This window comes from Melanerpes formicivorus, unplaced genomic scaffold, assembly GCF_026170545.1.
Source record: "Melanerpes formicivorus ecotype bairdi unplaced genomic scaffold, bMelFor1.0.p_v2 SCAF_10, whole genome shotgun sequence".
Classification (NCBI taxonomy): domain Eukaryota; kingdom Metazoa; phylum Chordata; class Aves; order Piciformes; family Picidae; genus Melanerpes; species Melanerpes formicivorus.
Genome location: NW_027142362.1, coordinates 13,178,869 through 13,186,291, shown reverse-complemented (window position 1 = coordinate 13,186,291; position 7,423 = coordinate 13,178,869).

Genomic DNA, 7,423 nt, shown 5'->3' with positions numbered 1-7,423 from the left:
GCCCGTGCTCGCTACGTCCGCCTCGCAGCTGCGTTTTTCCCGCCGGGCTGCACAGCACGGCCCTTCTGCTGTGACCGGGTTGGCCTCGCCACAGCGGAGAGCGAGCCTGCAGCTGCCCCTCGTTCTCCGCCGGACAACTCTGCCAAAAGCTGAGGCCTGCTCCCCGCTACCGAGCGACGGCCTCTCCAGACAGGCTGTCTCCAGCCACGACGCTACCGGTCACCTGCAAACCCCCCTAACTTGAAACCATGCACCTCTTGGGAGGCCAGTAACCCCCGCACAGGCTAACTGCAGGCTAACCGAGCCCTAGAATGAGCAGTGACCATGACCTAGCAGTCTTAGGTTAGTGGTTGGACTCGATGACCTTAATGGTCTCATCCAACCAAGGAAATTCTGCGGTTCCAAGACAAGCGATTGTCAGGAGCACGGGCACCTCACAAAAGCCAGTTTCACAAGGCATACAAATATTTGCAAAGCCATAGGGTGGTAACAATAAATGAGCTATTGCACGTTCTCAGCTCTTCACCTTTATTTTTCTAACAATATCATCCACCCCAGCAAATGGCTCTGGACCCTTAATTTGAGGCATCATAACCTGCTGTTTGGGGGCTATCTGCATTCCAAAGTAAATATGTGCAGGCACTGCTTTCTCTCTACTTCAGAAAACAGACTATAACTTATTATTCAAATTTTATGCTAGGAATACTCAATGACTGAGAAATCATGATCTCTTAAAACAAAAATTGCCTCGCATTTTCCCTACATGTATTATAACCTTGTGCCATCAAAAATCAGCACAGGCACAAGTAAAGTACCCCTCCTACCTATGAGATGTATAGCCTTTTTAAAAGTATTTCGGTACCTCCAGCATTAGGAATACCTCCACATTCATGAGGAAATGAAGGCTCCCAAATTCTGTGGACCCAGATTACCTCTTAACCTGTGCTGAGACAGCTCACAGACCAAATATAGGAGAAACCCTTAGCCTGTTCAGGGGTGCTGGGACACACCTAGTACTGTCTAAAAAGTTATTGGCTTGCACCTAAATTCTCCAGCTGCCAACATCTGATTATTTATAAACATATAAAGCTACTGGGCAGGTTAGGCTGCAACTTCAGTTAGAGCACTGAAAGCTTATAGATGGGCATTTGTTTTACTCTTTAAAACTAATAAAATATATGAATAGTTGTAATTCTACTATACAATATGAAAATTACATAGGTCCATGCCACACACACAGTATTATACAATTTGCATTCCCCATCACTCATCCTGAAAGAAGTTAATTTATTTACAAGGTAGAATCCACAACATATTCCTCTCAGCTCCCCTTGGCTGCGTCAATTCAAATTTCTCTTTATCACCTGGGGGGAAAATAGGCTTTAAGCAATATTTTTAAAAGAGAAGGAGAATTTCTATCATTTGGACAAAGTTCAATCATCACAGTATCCACAAGTATCCACAAGTATCAAAGTATATCTAAAGGGGTCTCCAAACAGTACATCAACACCTATTATATAAGGAAAACCACTCAGTCCTCTTCAGTGAATTAGACCACTGGCTTGTAGTTAAAAATCACCCATCTGGACAAGTGTGAAAGTGAACTCCTTATGAGCTTCTGGGACTCTTTTCGTTTGTCCCTCCTCATCACTGTATTGCCAAGGGTTGGTAACACTTGAGAGTTTGGAAAAAGCTCAAAGATACTATGAAACACCCTAATAACCCACATCCCAGATGAAGGTAGAAAGGCATATCTAGAGGTCTGATAAGAAATGTAATTCTGTTCACACATTAACAACAATTAGATAAATAACTTGGTATTTGCAATAATCATCATCACTTAAATAGTTAATGTTTACTTGAAGTTGCTGTCATCACATTTTACAGCTCTCACTTCCACAAGATGAAAGGAAGTCATTAATGTTTGAGTTACTAAACCCTGTTACCAGACCTCTGTGTGACTGTGCGTTGCACCAAGTATCTCAAGTGTTAGAATCCCATGCTTCCTAACCCAGTATCAGGACATTGAATTCCTATGCCCATGGGGCTGATAATAAGAAGAATTATTGCCTTTCTTACACACAGTTTGACTACTTGTTCTAAATAAGCTATGGACTATTTCAACTGCTACCGTCTGAAGTCCGCATGCTGTTTTGACCCATCATACACACAGTTTTGTACTAGTAAAATCAGTTGTCACTCAATGTGTCTTGCAGCAAATACTGATGACTGTACATACAGTGAAATCCATATGGTCAAACATCTGTAAATGTAGAGGTATTTGTACTAGAGTTGCACAGAGTTATAGTTTAGCTTGAAACCTGGAGGAGTAACACAAGCTTTGTCCTGTCCCTCTCGCATCACAACTCCTATTTATAGCATTTTATTTACCTCAGTTGCCTGTTTCAGGATTTTTATGGGAGTCTTGCATCCTTTCCTCAATATTTCTGTCTTCAAAGAACAATAAAAAAATGGGAAAACAATGCCACAAAGAGCTGTTAGGGAGTTGACAAGTGGATTGTGATTAAAAAGGGGGATTTTTGTGGCTTACAAAACTGTGTTGGGAAAAAAAATGAAGTTTTTCCCTAGGAATATTTCTGCTTATAAAACAATTGAAATAAAACTATTTTTTAAAATCTGCTTACATACTGGGGGGGGGAGGGGTGGAAGAAAGCAGTATCTTTCTATGCTTGTACTTGTGCTGAGAAACTCTCACACTACCAAATCCCTCCCAAGAGTATTTTTAAATTATCTTTTGATACACAGCCTTCCAAGACCTCTTCCACCACTGTTCCTGTCCTTACAAGAGACAGATGTGGTCTTTGAGGAATGTTCTTGTTACAAAGAGCTCTCTCATTTAGTTTAAAACCATTAAAAGTGTTCTTGACCTTCTCTCCTATCAAATTTCTCTCATCATCCCCTGAAGTAAACAGTGCTTCTCAGTTATAAGTAGGGTGGTGGCATTATAGCTGCATACCCTCGGCAGAACAGAGTTGACAGCGCTATGTTACAAAGGCAGTTGAAGATAGTGGAATAGCATTAGTGTCCTTCCATATATCTGCAAATATAAGCAACTGTAAAAGAACTACTTTTGGAAATCTCTTGTATAAGTAATAGTTATGGACCTGAGATAATTACATCTAACTATCAGCACTCCTTTCAATACAGTAACTCTGTGCTAAATTCATCTCAAATTCTCATTGACGAACAAGTCATTGCTCTCAACGTGCTATCCTTTTGGAAAGTATTGGTCTTAATTGGTCGTAATCTCAATACTGGGGTTTTTGTTTCCAGTCAAATTATGATCAAAAGCCACTCATCAGCCCTTTCACTGGTTCAGATTTGTGAAAAAGTTATATCTTCCTGAAAGACAGTTTGTGTGGAACTTCAGAGAATGGAGCTTTTAAGCCACACGTTTTCAATGCATTGACTTGGTTGTGAATTTGGTAAATGGCTGATTTCAGTCAGAAGTTCTTCTCACCTATATGAAAACTCATATGGTGAATGTATTGCATGTGTTTTTCTTTGCTTTGCTACAGCACCTAAATATGCTTAGCATTTTCTAGGTCCTATCCCTTCCCCAGAAAGCCCTGAGTACAGCTAGAGAAGAATTGCTTTAACAGATTTGCTTTGTAAATAATTTGACTTTTGCAGCTCATTTAAAGACTCCTTTTTTCACAGCCACAAGTGTTTCCAAACCTGTCTGCAATGCCAAGCGCTAAACCCAGCCTACACTGCTTTACTTTGTGCTAAAAAGCATTAACCCTATTCTGCAACTGACACCCTCTTCTGCTAGCTGTAAGGTGCCTGAAGTAAAGCAAACATTACCCTACCCAAACTCTTTCTTTACAATTAAACACTATCTTTCCGATCTGACAAACGTGTTGTTGTTTTTTTCAATCGTAGAAAACGAAACATTGTACATTTCAAAAGGGCAACCGCTTAAGTGCAACAGCCTGGGCCGGCAGGCATCTTTCAGACTCGCTGCAGCAGAGCGCAGCCATTTCGCAACCGGAGCCCACCAAGTGTAGGGACCTTGAGCCCTGCAGCCGCCGTGCCGGTTGCTGCTGCCAGCGCTCCCAAGGCCTTTCTACTTTGCCTTCTCTTTCTTGTTCCCCCACCCCAAACAAGCCTTCAACAGCAATTACCGGCTCGGACATCAGCCGCCTTTCTCAGATTAAAAAAAAAAAAAGTACAGATGCCTGCTACAGCAAAGCAACTGCGAACTGTGTTGGGGCTTTTGTTCTCATCGTATATTTATAACCAGAAAAACGGTGCAGCATCCTATACCTGCAGGGTGGGATCAGTCACACAGGAGACCTGCTCTACTTGATCTGCAGGGATCTAACGCTTTCCCCCCGAAAGCTTAAAATCTCCCTAATTACCATATTGATTTCATTTCTTCCCCAGCGTTATGCAACCCTTGACCACAGTTTAAGGGCCTAAAATTTAATAATATATTTTTTACCGCTAAAAAGCAGCATAACACCAGACTTCTGGTAGCATTTCTACTAGTCCTACATTGAAACATTGCCCTCTCTTCCTCTAAATCATTGATCTAGCTGCTGAAGTTACAAAAGAAAAAAAAAACCTGAGCAACCTGCTTGCACTTGGGTCCTTCCTTCCACAACAGTGCCCGTTAAAAGGCTGAGTGTCCCTAACATGGCCATCACCTCTCCCTTCACAGTGAGACAAAAAAACACCTACCTCCTGCAGCTAAAAAGAAAACCCATCCCACTTAAGGCCTTAGAAGCCCTTTGCCTTCTCCCAGCTGGTCAAGGGCTTGCCCAGCCACGAGGTGGATGAGCTGGAGACATACACGGGAACGTTTGCCCTTCTGCTGACCAACTCTCCTGTCCCACTCACACCAGGTGGCACTGTTGGGTTTCATGGTATGCATATATTCTTACGCCTTGCTCGACAATGACATTGATGTGTACTGTAAAGTCATGAGTTTTAACCTTCCTCAGTTTCTGAATCCCTAAGGTTTGCCTATTTGATGAATGATCCTACTCAGATACTCTACATAGGGAGACTGCTTTGTAGAACTTGTTTTTCTACCTTATTCCTGGCAGTCATTAGAAGAGTATCCTGTGGACCCCCAGGACTGTAGACCACACATTTAAGACACTGGTGAAATCAGTATCTAGTTAAGAGCATGGCCCTTGGACAAGCACAAAGAGAGACTCAGACCTTTTAAGACTACAGAAATGAAACCCATTGCAGAACAAAGGTGTTTATCCTTTTCAAAATGTTAAGTACTCTGAATTAAATTACATAATTCCTACTTGCAACTCTGATCAATACATATGTTAACATATAACCCTCCCTCTTTTATTGTGCCCCTTTATTACTGCTTTTAACTTCCCCATACACTATTGCCTTCTGATGATGTGTGTTCTCATAAACTTGCTTAGACGTGCTAAAATTTGCTTAGGTGGGGAGTTTCAACTTGATCTTTCTTCTGTGCACAGTATTCTTCACCCACTCTACCCTTATCAGCCTATTTAAATTTCTAGCAACTGAAAGGAGAGTTAATTTGCTTGTGAAGCCACACTGACAGAGCTGTTTAAAGCTAAACTGCAAAGCAAGTTACAATGGAATTATTTACCCTTCAAAATAGTTAAATTTTCTTGATAGTTATACCATTCAAATGATACTTAAGCCTCAGAAAGTATTAACCAGCAAATAGCTCTAAGAGTTCCCTATTGCCTTTCACTCATTGGCACCCACTTGGCTTCATGTGTCTCACCTGACCTTAAATTAGGCCATCTGAATTTGCAAGATTAAGGTACCAAATTACTATGTGATTACAAAATCTCTCTTTTCAAAGGTTCTACTTTCTGAATGCAAAATGCTTCCTGAAATAAGGATCATATCAACTGCAAATATGATTGAAGTCAGATGGAAGTAATAGCTACTGTTCTGTTGAATACAAAGAATATGGAGTCTGACAAAGAAATGGAAAGCAAAGAGCAGTGCATGTGGCATTTGTCCATGAATCTAGAATGGTCACACAGACACTGCTAACCCATTTGCCGTACAAAAACACCACTGCTCCTGTGCAAGAGCAAAACTAGTGCCTTCCAAGTGAAAAAAACCAAACCAAGAAATTCAGGAATAGATTGTCATTCCATCATTTTTCCATTTTTGAATAGAACGTCTTGTAGAGAAACAAACAACTTGTAGCTGAAAAAAGGAGACTTCTCCTTGTTGCTGGCTGCCACTTTTTTCTCCAGTTTTGTGTCCATGAAAAGAGGATCTTCAACACATAAGCCCAAAAGTAGTCTTTAAAATTGAACATAAGTGTCCAATTCATAGAAATAATCACATGATTTCAGCAACCTCTGCCATGCCATGTACTTGTATTTCACAGTTAAAAAAAATACTAAAATAATCTCTTAACATCCACTCTGACAAGAACAATGAGAGGAAAGGAGAATGTATCTATTGGAAGAAAGAAAATATTTTGTAGGAAAAATGGTAGTGAAAGACTCAGTGTTCATGCCCAAGATCTGACAGAAGAGGCAAAGGTGCACCCATCAGAGGTTATGTATTTCTGCTGTCAATACTGCCCCTCATTCCCAGCCAGGGCAGACATAGTGGCCCTAGCTACTCACAAGAACTACTTACAGTAAGTTTCTCCAACTTTAGCAGTAGTCAACAATTATTGGAAAAGCCTGGATTTTCATCACTCTTCCAAATAAGTCATGCTGGGTTGAGAGGGCATTATGAAATTATGTGCCCTTGTGTGCTTGTTAATCCCAAACCATAAATGTTACCTTCTAGCAAGAGACCTTCATGAGGCCTCAAATAAATCAGGGACAGGGCTAAAAAAGAAAACTAGAACTCCTTAGGAGCAGAGGAAGCTCCTTATATACATATTCTGAAAACAGAATCTTATACTATTTAAAACAATCTATTTATAAAGTCTTCATGGATCTTTAAATATGAGAAGCACTTCAAAATTATCATGATCTGTAATTTCAGCAACACAGTTTACCACATGACTGATGCTGCAACATTAGAAGATCAAACTAATAACCAATAGTGAGCACATAGTTAACCATCAGTCTAACCATTAGTTCTACCAGTTTTATAGCCAGACTGAGTTTAGAAGCCCATTACAGACACAGCAGAAGAATCAGGCATTAAAATGAGAGGCAACACAAGACCCTTTTCCCATCTTGCATTAGAAATTAAAAGGCTTAACCTGTCCTGGTGTTACTGCATTCAGCAAGAAACGTGGAGTTGTTAAATTATTTTTCTACAGAACAAATTCTACTTGTAGCTCTATAGTAGCTTCAGCAATCTCATGTTGCATATGACTATGATAATACAGTTCCATTACACCGAGCCATGCACATCACTGTCAGGATACATTCACCAGGATAGCACACAACTATGGAATTACTATCATTTA